The following is a 14,024-nucleotide window of genomic DNA, read 5'->3' as shown; positions in this document are numbered from 1 at the left end:
GCATTCAGCTGGCATTCTCTGGAGATGGCTGTGTGTGGGAGCCAGGGAAGGCAGGCACATTCATTTGACACCTACTGAATGCCAGGCACCAGTAAAGAGCTTATACCCATTATCTCTTTGGTTTTCTCACCCAAGTTGGCGATAGAGACTCATGGTGTCCCCATTTTACAGGTGGAGGAATGGGGCTCAAAGAGGGACAGTCTTTTGTCTGTAACCACAGAGCCAGGAGAGGTAGGGCTGGTACGCAGTTCAGGTCCATCCCACTTCAGAGACTGCATTTAACCCCCGTTCAGCCAGAGGCGAGAAGACACCTGGGAGAGGGTTCTGCGGAAGCAGGTCACCGGGAGGGGGCACCCATTCCCAGAGGCAGAAGCCCCGAGTTCTCGGGGGTGGGGTGGTTCCTGACTCGCGCAGTGTGACCGGGACCAGTCTTGTTCTCTCTGGGCCTCAGTTTCCCTCCTCCACGGGGCAGCGATGGTCAACACAGGTTCCTACCGGCCCGCCCCATAGCCTGGGGTTCCGGGGTCCCGTGCCACCGCGGGCCGCGCTGTGTGACCTTGTTCCAGTAGCCTGCCCTCTCTGGACTGGCGGCCCCGGATTTCCAAGCGCTCTTCCGGCTAGCGACAGAGCGGTCTCCGGCTGTAGAGACCCTCCCGCTTCCCCCGGGTTGCGGGGGCGCGGGTGGGGGTGGGGCGCCAGGAACTGCGCGGGCCCCCCCAAGGCCCCCCCAGCCCCGCGCCCGCGGCCAGATCCGCGCCTGGTTTTGGGCGCAGCCGCACGGCCCCCTCCCCCGCGCGCCTCTCCCCGCTCCCCGCCCCCTCCCCGCCGCTCTCGGGGAGCCGGGGCCGCGCGGCTCCTCCTCCCGCAGCCGCATCTGGGGCGCCGCGCCGGCCGGAGGAGAGGCATGGGGCGCCCGCGGGCCGGGGCCGGGGCGGGGGCTGGGGCCTAGGCGCGCGGACCTGCGAGCGGACCCGAGAGGCGGCGGCGGCGGCGGCGGCGGCGCAGCGGAGCGGCCAAACGGGCCGGAGGCGGCCGAAGAGCCCGGCGCAGGTGAGGGCGCGGGGGTGGCGCGCGGCGGCTCCTACCCCCTTCCCGGGCCGGCGCGCTCAGTCCCTCGTCTAGACCCCCCAATCCGGTCTCCTCCCCGACAGACCTCCCTGAACTGGGGGGCGGTGCTGGCGCAGAAAAGCCCCCTCCCCTGCCAGTTCTATCTTCCGAGCCCGGGTCCGAGGGGCCGGCTGTGCGGCTGGGAAGCGCCTTCTCTGGTTGGGATCGCCCCATCTACATCTCCCCGGACCCTCAAATCGGGGGCGGCGGCACTGGGGCCCGGAACCCCTGTCCGGGGCCGGACCCGCATTCTGGCTCTTTTTCCCGCGGACTCCCCCGTACCCTGTATCAAGCGGCTGCCAAAGCCTGGAAGCCCCCTTCTCAGGCCCGCCCCCTAATCCGCAGGGCGGCCTGGGGGTCAGACGGACCCCTCCCGTGCCCGGCCAACCTTGGCGCCTGGGAGAGCAGGGCTATGCTGGTCGGGGCATTCCTCCATTCATCCCAGCTGCCTCGGATCCCGCCTCGGTAGCCCCAGGAGCCGCTGGCTCCCCTCTTCCCGAGCTCTTTCCCGGACCAGGCATCTGGGGAGGGGGCGGGGGCAGCACCCCCCTCACGCGCTGCATAGCGCCCCCTCCCTGTTTGCGTCCCTGCGAGGGGCTGGGCTGACCTGGGCACCTGGGCTGGGGGGGCACTCACATGGCTACTGGAGGCCCCCACGTGCGGCGCCCCACGGAGACAGGGGTTCACGTTTAGACCCAGTGGCGGATGGACCAGGTGGCCGCGGGGACCAGCTGGGTCCAGATGTGCCGGGCCTGCTGGGAGGGGACATGTGCTACCTGGACGTGTGATGGCCCTTGGTCTCTTTTGGCCCAACCTGCCGCTCCAATCCCCCTCCATCCCTCCATCCCTCCATCCCTCTATTCCTCTGTCCCTTCTCCCCTTCTTCCTCCGCTGCCTGTGTTAAAGAGACGGGCTGTCAGAGACTGTTGATGTGGGAAAAAATGAAATGGGGGAGGGGTTGTGATTGGCAAAGGCCAGTTCTGCGAGGGGGAGGGGGTGCGGTGGGTAGTGGAGGTGCCCTGAGAATGGGAAGCCCTAAGCTTGGAGGGCAGCGCTGATGGGGAGAAGGTTCCCGGCACCTCCACCCGCCTGGAAGTGGAAATGACATAGCGGGAGGGGGCTGCAGTTCCAGCCCCTGGGGAGACTGGCCTGCCCTGCCTCTACCTCCATTGCACCTCTTCTCCAAGACTAGTCCTCAGTGGGAAGGAGGGAGTCCTGGCTCTCTCTGCCTCTGAGCTCTCACTTGTGGGAGGGGGCTGTTTTCTGCCAGCTGGAGGTGGTGGGAATCAGTTGTACAGGACCATCTCCGAGAACGCCGGTTGGAGGAGCCCTGTTTCTGTCCCTCCTTGGTGGCCAGCTCTCCCTTGCCTTCTCTGCCAGAGGGCACTGGGCTGCCTGGTCCCAGGGTGGGGCCGCAGAGCTCGTGCTCTGGCCTGGCTGATGGGTGGCTGGAGTGTTGGAGCCACCACCAGGCCCCAGAGCCCGCTGTTGGGGCCAGTCAGCGGCAGACTCCAAGTGTGTTACCAGCAGCTCGGGAGATGCTGGCTATGCACGTGGGGCTGGCGAGAGTGCCTGTCTCCCGCTGTGGCAGGGGTGGGCCAGGGATCCTGGGTCCTCCAGGAGCTGGGACAGCACAACTCAACTTCTGGGAGTGTGCCTGTGTGTGGTGTCCATGGCGACCCCGTACTTACCTGCCAGAGGCCTGGTGAGGCCTGTGCTGGGGCGCTGGGGAGTTCAATGGCTGACAGGGTCCCCACCTCCAGGAGCCTCTGTTTTGTGGGGGGAGGCAGCCTGTGTCAGGTATTGGAGACAGTGTCCATGCTGAAGAGAAACTGTGAGCTGGACAGGACCTGATGGCTGGGTTATGTGGAACCCCAGGAAGCATCCGGCTGGTGCCAGCCTTGAGATGGAGCCGCAGGTCTGAGGGCTGTGCCCCGGGCATGAAGCTGCCTGGCAGCTGAGTTGGTGTTTTTGAAGGAAGGCTGTGCAGCACTTGGGAACTAGGAGAGAATGTGTGCTTTGGAGCTTTCAGGAGACGCTGACGTATCGGATGTATCAGGGGCACCCACTGACATCTCATTAGGTTCTTGTGTGGTTTGTGAGCCACGGGCTTCGTAAATGCCAGCAGTTTCACATGATGGGGAGGCTCTGAGGAACCGTATCCTGGGCACTGTATGTGACAGAAGCGGGTGGTCCCTACCCTCCTATACTTCTGTGATGGGTATTCATTCATTCAGAAAAGCATTAGAAAATCGCATTATCTGACATCAGTGCATTTGAACACTTTCATTTAAATGTTCTGAAATGTGAATTAATACAATCTTGAATGCAGGGTTTTTTTTTTAATAGAAAGCACACAGTAGGTACTCAATAAATGCCATGGCTTGCAGGATGAAACCCAACCTCCCCCTCCCCCCAACTAGCTACTTTCTAGCCACGTCTTGCTCCCCACCCCCTCCCTCTTTGGCTCAGGTCCCCCTGGCCTGCCTTCAGTTCCTGGAACAGGCCACATTCCCTCCAGCTTCAGGGTCTTCACACATGCTGGCTCCTCTGCCTGAACATCTCCAGCCCCCTTCCCCCATGTGCCTGTTCAACTACTGCTCATCACCCAAGCTTAAGCATCGCTTCCAGAAGAAAGCCTTCCTCGATGCCCAGGCCAGGCTGTGTCACTGTCACCACGTGCCCAGCCCCGTGGGCCTGTGCTTCATTACCCCATCCCCATCCTTCTTGGATGTCTCTGGGTGTGGTTGGTGCAGAGATGGGCAGGGTCCCGCCTGCCTCTTCACGCCATTCCCCTGATGCTGAGAAGATGTCTTGGCTCAACGTGGGCACTCATCCATTTCTTTTGACTTTTGACGACCTGGTCCATTCTGAGTAGAGGGCTGGGCTCTGGGGAATGGGGGGAGACTTGGCCAGGCCGTTGCCAACATGACTGTCCATGTGCGTTCCCGGCCTCCAGCTGGGTCTGCATACACAGAGGCATTTAGCCAGAATCTGTGGGAGTTACAGGCCTGTAGCCTCTAAAATCCCAGCAGGTCTGTGGGACACCCAAGGGCTCTACAAGAGGGCGAGGGGCCATGCTGGGGCAGACCCAGCATCTTTATGGGTGTGCCCCCGGCCAGGCATTTCCCCCTGTGGCTATTCATTTGCTCACATCATCACCTGTCTACCTGTTCAGCCTTCCCTCACTCGCCAGGTCACTGGCCTGTTCACTCTTTCATTTCCTAGTCCTCTGTTCGTTCTTTGGGCTACTAGTGCTTCCTGAGGCCCACTCAGTGCCCAGCCCTGTGCCAGGCTTGGGGACACAGAGTCAGACCTGCGAGGATCCCACTCTGTAAACTGCAGCCATCCTGCCAGGTGCTCCCTAGTGATGGAGACTGGTGCTGTCCAAGGGCCAGAAGTGCTTCTTAAAGGATATGCACTTGAGCTGGGTTTTGGAGGCTTTGGGGATTTGGGTAGATGGAGAATAGTGGGGAAGGACACTGCTGGCTGTGAGAACTGCATGGATAAGGCACAGTGGCCCATGCTTGTAATCCCAGTACTTTGGGAGGCCAAGGTGGGAGGATTCCTTGAGCCCAGGAGTTTGAGACCAGTCTAGGCAACATAGTGAGACCCTGTCTCTAAAAGAAAAAAAAAAAGAAAGAAAAGGAAAAAGAAAAAGAAAAGAAAAGAACTGCATCAATAAAGACAGGAAGGCAGCCACATGCTGGGTGAGCTTGGGGATGCTGCGGGTTATGTGTCCTTTTAAGCGGAGGTGGCCACTCCTGAGTGGGCCACAGGGAGGCTGGTGGTGGAGGGAATAGGGTGCAGCACGGTGGGCATCCACTCTTCTAGGAGCCCTGTTGCGAATTTGCTGTGTTTCTTTGGATGAGGCGTGTCCCCTCTCTGGGCGCCCTTGATAGAGTGAAGACTTGGACCTGGTGATCTCTGAGGGGCCTTCTGCCTTCCACTGTCCGAAGTCTGTGATCCTGAGAGCCCTGCATCTTGGGACATCTGGTGGGCTCTCCTCCTGTTTTCTGGACAAGGAAACTGAGCATTAGTTTAGTTTATTAGTAAGGTCTCCAAGGCTGCACAGCTAGTGAGGTGGAGGTGCCAGGGTTTGAATCCAGAGCAAGCCACCGGGTTTGCTGTAGTGGCTTTGAAGGGCAGCTCTCGTGTGTAAGCTCCCAGGGCTGGCGTCAGCATGGGGCTGACGAGGCTTGGCAGTTTCTTCTAACAGATGACTCTGTTGGTTAAGGGAGTGAGGGGGTTGGAGAGCAAACTCACTGGGCATCTTTGGGAAAAGCTGTCACTGAGGAGTCCTGTGTGTTGTACCAAAGACAGGCCCACTTCCTACTTCATCAGAATATGGGGGGACGCTTTGAGACTCACATGACTAGACATTCTTTCGTTGTGACCTATTGGGGAGAGGGTTGCCTGTTCTGTTCCTATATCCCCTCCACAGCATCTCCTGGCAGCTCCTCCAGGGCCAGGACTGAAGCCTTTAGGGGTGTGCAGTACTCTACAGTTCGTAGAACCCATTTGATCACCCATCCTAGCTGCAGCCAGGGTTAGGAATGAAAAGGGATATTGTCTCCATTTGACAGATGAGGAAACTGAGGCTCAGAGTGGTTGGGTGGCTGCCCAAAGTCACTTGGAGGGTGGGGGGTGGACCCTCAGCCGAGGCGCCCCTCTCACTGGGTCCTTGCCGGGAGGGCAGTGTGTAGGGGCCTTTCGCTTGCAGATCGCACATTATTTCCTGAGCCAAGGAGCGGGGCCCAGGATCCTTCTGTGCTAGGTTTCGCAACGCCGCCTCCTCGCCACCAAGCTGTCTGACGTGGCCTTTTCAAAAACCCAAAATGAATGGAAGCACATTTTGTTTGGAGAATTTTGCTACACCCCTCACCAGGGCTGGTTGCAAAACCAGGCTTGGGGATCCCTGCTGATGTTGACGGTGATAATAATAATAATAACTGTATCATTGGCTAGCATTTCTTTTCATTCAGTCATTCCTTCAACAAAGCGTTTTAGACCATCTCCCAGGCCATGTGCACTGCTCAGCCCTCTGTTAGTGAGCACTGATGCAATACTTGATGCCTGGACTCTCTTTCAGCCTCCATCACACCCTGTTATGATTATCACCCCCATTTTATGGAACAGGAAACTGGGGCACAGAGAGCCAAGGCTGCACAGCTGGTGAAGTGGAGGTGCCAGCATTTGGACGAAAGGCTCCCTCCCCATGACAGGGACTGGAAGACAGAGGCCAGGGTTTGGACATAAGTCAGTTAGAGTTTAGAGGCTGGTCTTAGCCCCGTGTTCTGGGGATTCTGAAGTTCCTGTTTGTTCCACAGCAAGCGTTGAGTGAGGAGGGAATCAAGTGCAGCAGTCCCAGTTCCTGGCTTAGGGAAACCTGAACAGACATGCTGGGGGCAGAGCTGGGCCCGGTCTGGAGAGCAGCCTCGGGACTACCCTTGGACTCCGTGGCCGCTCTGCTGTCGGCGGCCACCACTCCTCCAGCCCCTCCAGGGGCCCCATCTGAACTATGAGGTTCGCGGGTACTGAGGAATGGGCATCAGAGAACTGTGGCCTCTCTCCCGACTCCTCTGCACTTCCCCAGCACACAATTCTGGTTAAGCCAGCGCATCTCTCAGGCTTCTCACAGGGCACGGGGAGTGATGTGGGTGATAAGGAGTGACCATGACCGGCAGTCCATTGGTGAGGAAGAACAAGATATTTGGTTTCTGGGACTGTTCATGGAAAGGGCAGAGCCCTCAATATGTGCGCATGCGCACACACAGTGCAGCCACCCCCCAGCCACAGTCACATTTGCACTCTGCTTAGGTGAGAGAAGGGCTGTGCCGGTCACCCACCTCTGGGAGTCTGCTTCAAAACTGGCTAACAGAACATTTGGTGCGTGAGGGGGTCATCTTTAGAAAGCAAAGATGTGGGCAGGTTCTGTCTTTGATGATGTAGAAATGGGGCAGGCATCCTGGTGTCTAAATGGAGCAAAAGACTTATTGAGGCACTTATGGAGTGCCTGCTGTGTACCTGGCACTGCACTGGGACTCAAGATGGGGGATCAGAACCACGTCCTGAAGAGGTATTGTGCTGGTGGGGGCAGTGGGACTCTGCACCCCCCAGGTGCTGGGCTGAGACTGAGCACTCGGCCTCTGGGTTCAGGTATTTTTCTTCCTGTAGTGACAGATAAGCCTGCGGGGGCAGACAGAGGTGGGTCCAGGAGGCTTTTTGTTGCAGCTGCCAGGACATGGGTGCTGGGTATTTGGGGGTTTGTAGTAAGAGGAACGAGCAGGTTTGCTGCTGCTGTGTGTCCCTAACTGATTGCCTGCACCTCTCTGGGCCTCCAGCTACTCGGTGGGAGTAGAGGTGGGAGTTTGGTTTCTGAGTCTTTCCCGGTTTAGCCCTCTGTGACTCCAGGGATGAAACGAGTTGGGTTTCCCTCTGAGCGGTGTCAGGGAGTCCTCACTGTCCTCACCCCTGACCTGCCACCTGGCTTCCCCACCGCCCTCTGTCTTCCAGCTCCTGCCATGGGGAGGGAGCCTTTCCTTCCGCCCACTGTGGGCTGACTGCGTGCAGTGACGCAGCACCCGAGGACTCTGGAGTGCAGCTTGGAAACGGGAATCTGGGTTTGCTAGAGACAGGGGGAGAGGTTCTTCCCACCACCCCCAGCCGCCTGCCTGCCTCTCTCCCTCTGTGGCTGCCACCAAGCCCTGACACCTCCTCAGCTCTGCCATATCCACTCAGGGAGTGGGAGGCTCAAGGCTGGAGGCTCAGCTGAACAGGGCCCAAGTTGGAGTCTCAGCATGCCAAGGCCTTGCTGTGTGACCCTGGCATGCTTGCCTGCCTTTTCCCAACTGTGTGTACTGTGTGTGCTGGGCTGTGAGATTCTGGGGCTGACCAGGCAACTTTGCAGTGACGGCTCTAGGGGGTCACCTGCAATTGGGGAGGAGCTCCTGACTGGACTTGGTCTGCTGCTGGGGAGACAGGGCTGTGGTCCAGAGACTGCTGGGTTGGAGATAGAGTCAGGACCCTCTGCCGCCTGTGTTTTCCATGGGCACACCCTGCAGCTGAGGGAGCAAGGTGCTGTGGTCATCCCTGTTTTACATCTGGGGAAACCGAGGCTGCACAGCTGGTGGGTAGTAGAGCTAGGATTTGAACCCAGGTGTGTGTGATTCATGCACCCAGTTGAGAAGGTAGACCCCAGGCAAGAGGCCTGCTGGGCCACTCCTTATGAGGGCTCCTTGTGCCCTCTCTGGGACTCAGTTTCCGCAGCAAGAGTCAGGAGGTGATGTTGGGGTTGCCTTGCCCTTCTCTGAGCCCCACCTGGTACTGCTGGAATTTTTCTGAGCCTCCCCACCTGACCTACAGCTCCTATCCTCAAAGTGAGTGTGGCGGCAGGAGAAGGGGTGTTGGCATCTGACACTTCCTCAGGGACCTGCCACCTCGGGGTGTGAGGGATTCCCGGAGGACTGGGAGTGCACGAGGCCTTCCAGGGACAGCATGCTGGGAGCAGAGGCGCGTGCAAAGGCGGGCGGCTCTGGGGATCTTGACTAGACCAGGGGCCAGGCCCACCTCTGCCCATCTATGCATCCGACCCTCGTAGATCTGGTTCACAGGGGACTCTGGGAGAGTGCCGATGGGGACAGGGAGGGAGGGCCGCCCTCAGGGTCCTTCCCACTCCCTCTGTGTGTGTGTGTGTGTGTGTGTGTGTGTGTAGGGAATGTGAAGGGGGTGTGTGTGTGTGCATGCTGTTTGTGTGTATGTGTAGTGTGTAGTGTGTGTGTGGTGTGTGTATGTGTGTGTGGTATGTATGTGTGGTGTGTGTAGTGTGGTGTGGTGTGTGTATGATGTGTATGGTATGTGATGTGTGTGCTGTGTAGGATATGTGGTGTGTATGGTGTGTGGTATGTGTGATGTGCATGTGGTGTGTGTCATGTATCTATTTGTGGTGTGCGTGTGGGGTGTGTATGGTGTTTGTAGTGTGTGTGTCGTGTGTATGTGGTGTGTGTGTGCTGCATGGCGTATGCTGTGTGTGTGGTGTGTGTGGTGTGCATGATGTATGTATGGTGTGTGTGTGGTGTGTGTGGTGTGTGTGATGTGTGTGGGACTATGGTGTGTATGGTGTGTGTGTGGTGTGTGGTATGTTCATGTGAAGCATGTATGGTGTGTATGTGGTATGTGCTGTGAGTGTGGATGTATGATATGTATGTATGGTGTGGTATGTATGTGTGGTGTGTATGTGTAGTGTCTGTGTGACATGTGTATGGTGTGTGTGGCATGTATGTGATGTGTGGCATGTATGTGGTGTGTGGTGTGTTGTGGTATGTGGTGTGTGTGTAGGGTGTGTGATGTGTGTGTGTTGTGTTTGGTGTGTGTGTGCTGTATGTGGTGTATGTTTGGTATCTGTTGTGTGTGTGGTGTGTGTAGTATGTATGCTGTATGTGTGGTGTGTGTGTGGTATGAGTTTGGTATCTGTTGTGTGTGTGGTATGTATACTGTGTGGTATGTACACGTGGCATGTATGGTGTGTGTGGTATCTGTATCTGTGTGGTGTGTATGTGATTTGTGTGGTGTGTGTGTGGTATCTGTATGGTGTTGTGGTATACATGTGGGGTGTGTGTGGTATGTATGTGAGGTGTGTGTGTGATGTGTGTGGTGTGTGTGAGGGGTATCTTTGTGGCATTTCTGTGATGTGTGTGGCATCTGTGTGGTGTGTGTGTGGTATGTATGGTGTGTGTGGTGTGTATGTGTTGTGTGTTTGGTAGTTCGGTGTGTGGTGTGTGTGGCATCTGTGTGGTTTGTGGTGTGTGTGGCATGTGTGTGGTGCGTGTGTGGTGTATATATGTTGTGTGTTTGGTGGTTGTGTGTGTGGTGTGTGTGTGTTATGGTGTCTGAGGTATCTGGCATGTGTGTGGTGTGTGTGTGATGTCAGTGTGGCATGTGTGCTGTGTGTGGCATCTGTGCAGTGTGTGGGCTGTGTGTGTGGTATGTATGGTGTGTGTGGTGTGGTATTTGTGTGGCATGTGTGTGGTGTGTATGAAGTGTGATGTGTATGATGTGTTATGTATGGTATGTGTGGTATGGGTATGTGGTGTGTGATGTATGTGGTGTGTAGTGGTATGTGTGTGTTTGGTGGTTGTGCTGTGTGCTGTGTGTTGTGTCTGTTATGTATGGTGTGTGTGGTGTGTGTGTGTTGTGTATGGTGTGGTGTGTATGTGTGTGGTGTGTAGTGTGTGTGATGTGTGGTGTGGGGTGTGGGTATGTGGTATGATGTGTGTGGAGTGGGTTTGTGGTGTGATGTGTGTGTGGGATGTGTGTGTGGTGTGATGTGTGTGGTGTGGGTGTGTGGTGTATATGTATGTTGTGTGGTGTGTGTGCTATGTATGATGTGTGTGATGTGTGTGTGTGGTGTGTGTGGTGTGTGATGTGTGTGTGTGGTGTGTTATGTATGGTGTGGTGTGTATGTGTGTGGTGTGTAGTGTGTGTGATGTGTGGTGTGGGGTGTGGGTATGTGGTATGATGTGTGTGGAGTGGGTTTGTGGTGTGATGTGTGTGTGGGATGTGTGTGTGGTGTGATGTGTGTGGTGTGGGTGTGTGGTGTATATGTATGTTGTGTGGTGTGTGTGCTATGTATGATGTGTGTGATGTGTGTGTGTGGTGTGTGTGGTGTGTGATGTGTGTGTGTGGTGTGTTATGTATGGTGTGTGGTGTTTGTGTGGTGTGTGTGTGTTATGTATGGTGTGCAGTGTGTGTGTTTGGTGTGTGCAGTGTGTGGGATGTGTGTGTGGTGTGTGTGTGTGGTGTGTGTGATGTGTGGTGTGTGATGTGTGGTATGTGGTGTGGTGTGTGTGATGTGTATGTGGTGTGTGTGATGTGGTGTGTGGTGTGTATGAAGTGTGATGTGTATGATGTGTTATGTATGGTATGTGTGGTGTGGGTATGTGGTGTGTAATGTGTGTGGTGTGTAGTAGTGTGTGTATGTTTGGTGGTTGTGCTGTGTGCTGTGTGTTGTGTCTGTGTTATGTATGGTGTGTGTGGTGTGTGTGTGTTATATATAGTGTGGTGTGTGTGTGGTGTGTAGTGTGTGTGATGTGTGGTGTGGGGTGTGGGTGTGTGGTATGATGTGTGTGGAGTGGGTTTGTGGTGTAATGTGTGTGTGGGGTGGGTGTGTGGTGTGATGTGTGTGTGGTGTGGGTGTGTGGTGTGTGGTGTATGTTATGTATGTTGTGTGGTGTGTGTGCTATGTATGGTGTATGTGATGTGTGTGTGTGGTGTGTGATGTGTGTTTGTGGTGTGTTATGTATGGTGTGTGGTGTGTGTGGTGTGTGTGTTATGTATGTTGTGTGTGGTGCATGTGTGGTGTGTGCAGTGTGTGGGATGTGTGTGGTGTGATGAGTGTGTGGTGTGGGTGTGCAGTGTGTGGTGTATGTTATGTATGTTGTGTGGTGTGTGTGCTATGTATGATGTGTGTGATGTGTGTGTATGGTGTGTGATGTGTGTTTGTGGTGTGTGTGTTATGTATGTTGTGTGTGGTGCATGTGTGGTGTGTGCGGTGTGTGGGATGTGTGTGGTGTGATGTGTGTGTGGTGTGTGTATGGTGTGTGATGTGTGGTATGTGGTGTGTGTGTGATGTGTGGTGTGATGTGTGTGTGGTGTGTGTGATGTGGTGTGTGTGTGTGCTGTGAGGTGTGTGTTTGTGTGTGTTGTGTTACATCACCTCCCAGATGAATATAAACTCACAATAGTGACAGACACTGCGACCCAGGAGAGCTAAGAGGAGACTTTAGCCGTCTTGGGGTCCAGGAGCTGAGACCTGAGAGTGAGGGGGGGTGTGGTGGGGTGTGGGGGCAGCACGGAGAGCCATGGGTCACAAGCCTGGACAGAGCAGCCAGGAACTTGGAATAAGGAAGAGTCAGGGCTGGCTGCGTGGGCTTCATGGACCGCAAGGACTGGTGACAGGAGGAAACTGAGGCTCGGAGCCACGAAGCAGCCTGCCTAGGCAAGACTAGAAACTTGGTGAACATGGTTGGGTCCCTGGGGTTGCTGGATGGTCTTTCCTGGCCACAGCTAGCAGAGCCAGTGGCCATCACTGAGTCCAACTCAGGACATTTGAGCAACGTTCCTGAGGCCCTGCAGCAAGTCAGAGGGGCTGGGCCTCCCCTTCCCAGCCTCTCAGCCTCCTCTTGTTGGGAGCATCCCACTGAAAGAAACTAGGGAGCCACAGAAGGTTCCAGAGCAGGGCAGACCTACAGTGCTCTCCTCGCCGACCACTCCCCAGGCCTTCCTGGTACTTCCCGGTGTTGGCTGCCTGCCTGCTGCTGAGGCCAAGGCCAGAGGTGACTGACCTCTGCCATCTCAGTCTGTGGCCTCTCTCTGCTGACACTGGCCGGGCAGAGACAAAGGCAGTGGGCAGCCTGGGAGTGGGTGGTGTGGCCCACCAGCCCTGTGGCTTTCAGGAACCATTTGCAAGGCTGGGTTTGATAATGACAAGCCTGGTCCTGGAGGCCAGCGGGAAGGCAGCGTCTCATCCTGAGCCCTTGAGATGCGTCTGGGGGATCAGCCACAAAGCGGAAGTTGGGCTCCTTCCTCACTGACCTCCCCTTCTCAAGCATCTTTTGGCAACAGCCTTCATGGCCTCTGGCAAAGATGACCATCCCTGCCTCCTAACTGATTTCCTGCTGGTGCGTCCTCCACGCAGGTTAAGTAACCACATCCAGCTGCTCATGGCCCAGAGCCCTGAATGAGGCCATTGCTGCCCCTGTCACCTGCCTCTGTGCACCTCAGCAGCCCCTCCTGCTGTGCCCCCATCTCACCCCACCCACAGCTCACCTGAATGCTGAATGACTGGGCATGCCCAGAACCTTCCATGTCCTCTGGCTTTCCTGCCTTTGTGCTTACTGTTCCCTCTCCCTGGAAATCCTTCCCCACAGTCTTGGCTTGGTAACTCTGATTTGTTACTGATGGCTCAGCTCGGACCTCCCCTTTCCAGGAAACCTGCCTTTCCCAACCATATGGGTCACCGTACCCCCTCAGCGGACTAGACTGTGAGGGTCTCCCACCGGGCAGAGGCTGGGGCCTGGCACACAGCAGGGGCACAGCGTGTGTGTTACCTGAGCATTGTTGAGCCTGGTAGTCCAGGTGGGCCTGAGAACAGGTCGGGGTGGAAAGGCAGCCCAGCTCACCAGCCCATCCCCTTCAGCAGTGCTCCCCAGCGCCCCCTCACAGAGGAGCTGGGTCTCCCGGGGGTGCCTTGGACAGCAGCCCAGGCCAGCCCGTCCCATTGCAGCCCATCACTCCTCTCCTCCCCAGCCTCTTCTCTGGGGGCCACCCCCTCACCTGGACCTGGCACTGAGGGAGTAACTGAGGCTGGGCAGACAGGGAGCTGGCTGACCGGCAACCTGTTTGGCTTGCACACCTACCAGGGCTGGCTTTTCAACCGGGAAGAAGCTCAACTGTTTGAAAATCTTTCTCCAGGATAGGAATAAATTTCTTGTTCTTGAAGCCTCTGAAATTTTAGAGTCTATTTATTACTGTAACCTAGTCTACACTAATATGAATATCTGTTATGTGCCAGAGACTATTCTAGGCACTGGGGATAATAATGTTAACCTCCAAGGAGGCTACTGTGAAAATTTTCTTCCTTTCTCTCCTCTCCTCTCCTTTCTTTTTCTCTCTCTCTCTCTTTCTTTCCTCTCTCTCTCTCCTTCCTTCCTTCTTTTCTTTTCTTCTCTTTTCTCCTCTCTTCTCCGCTCCTCTCCTCTCCTTTCCTCTCCTCTCTTCTCTTTTCTTTTCCTTCCTTTCCTCTTTTTTTTTTTTTTTTTTTTTGACAGAGCTCTGTTGCCCAGGTCGGAGTGCAGTGACATGATCATAGCTCACTGCAGCCTTTAACTCCTGGGCTCAAACAATCTTCCTACCTCAGC

General features: G+C 56.1%; 1 protein-coding gene across 4 annotated transcripts in view; it reads left to right on the top strand.

Moving 5' to 3' along the window:
• The first annotated feature begins 905 nt into the window (after positions 1-905).
• The window catches only part of LOC105496296 (DLG associated protein 4), a 234,076-nt gene continuing 220,957 nt past the window's right edge, over positions 906-14,024 (top strand). For 2 of the 4 annotated variants that reach the window (XM_011766607.2, XM_071079373.1), the window contains exon 1: positions 906-1,050. The gene's annotated coding sequence lies outside the window, so the exon portion shown is untranslated. The remainder of the gene's footprint in view (positions 1,051-14,024) is intronic. The other 2 variants (XM_011766608.3, XM_011766606.3) reach the window with 1 other exon arrangement.

Source organism: Macaca nemestrina, chromosome 15 (genome assembly GCF_043159975.1).
Source record: "Macaca nemestrina isolate mMacNem1 chromosome 15, mMacNem.hap1, whole genome shotgun sequence".
Classification (NCBI taxonomy): Eukaryota; Metazoa; Chordata; class Mammalia; order Primates; family Cercopithecidae; genus Macaca; species Macaca nemestrina.
This window is presented reverse-complemented; position numbering and strand designations above follow the sequence as displayed.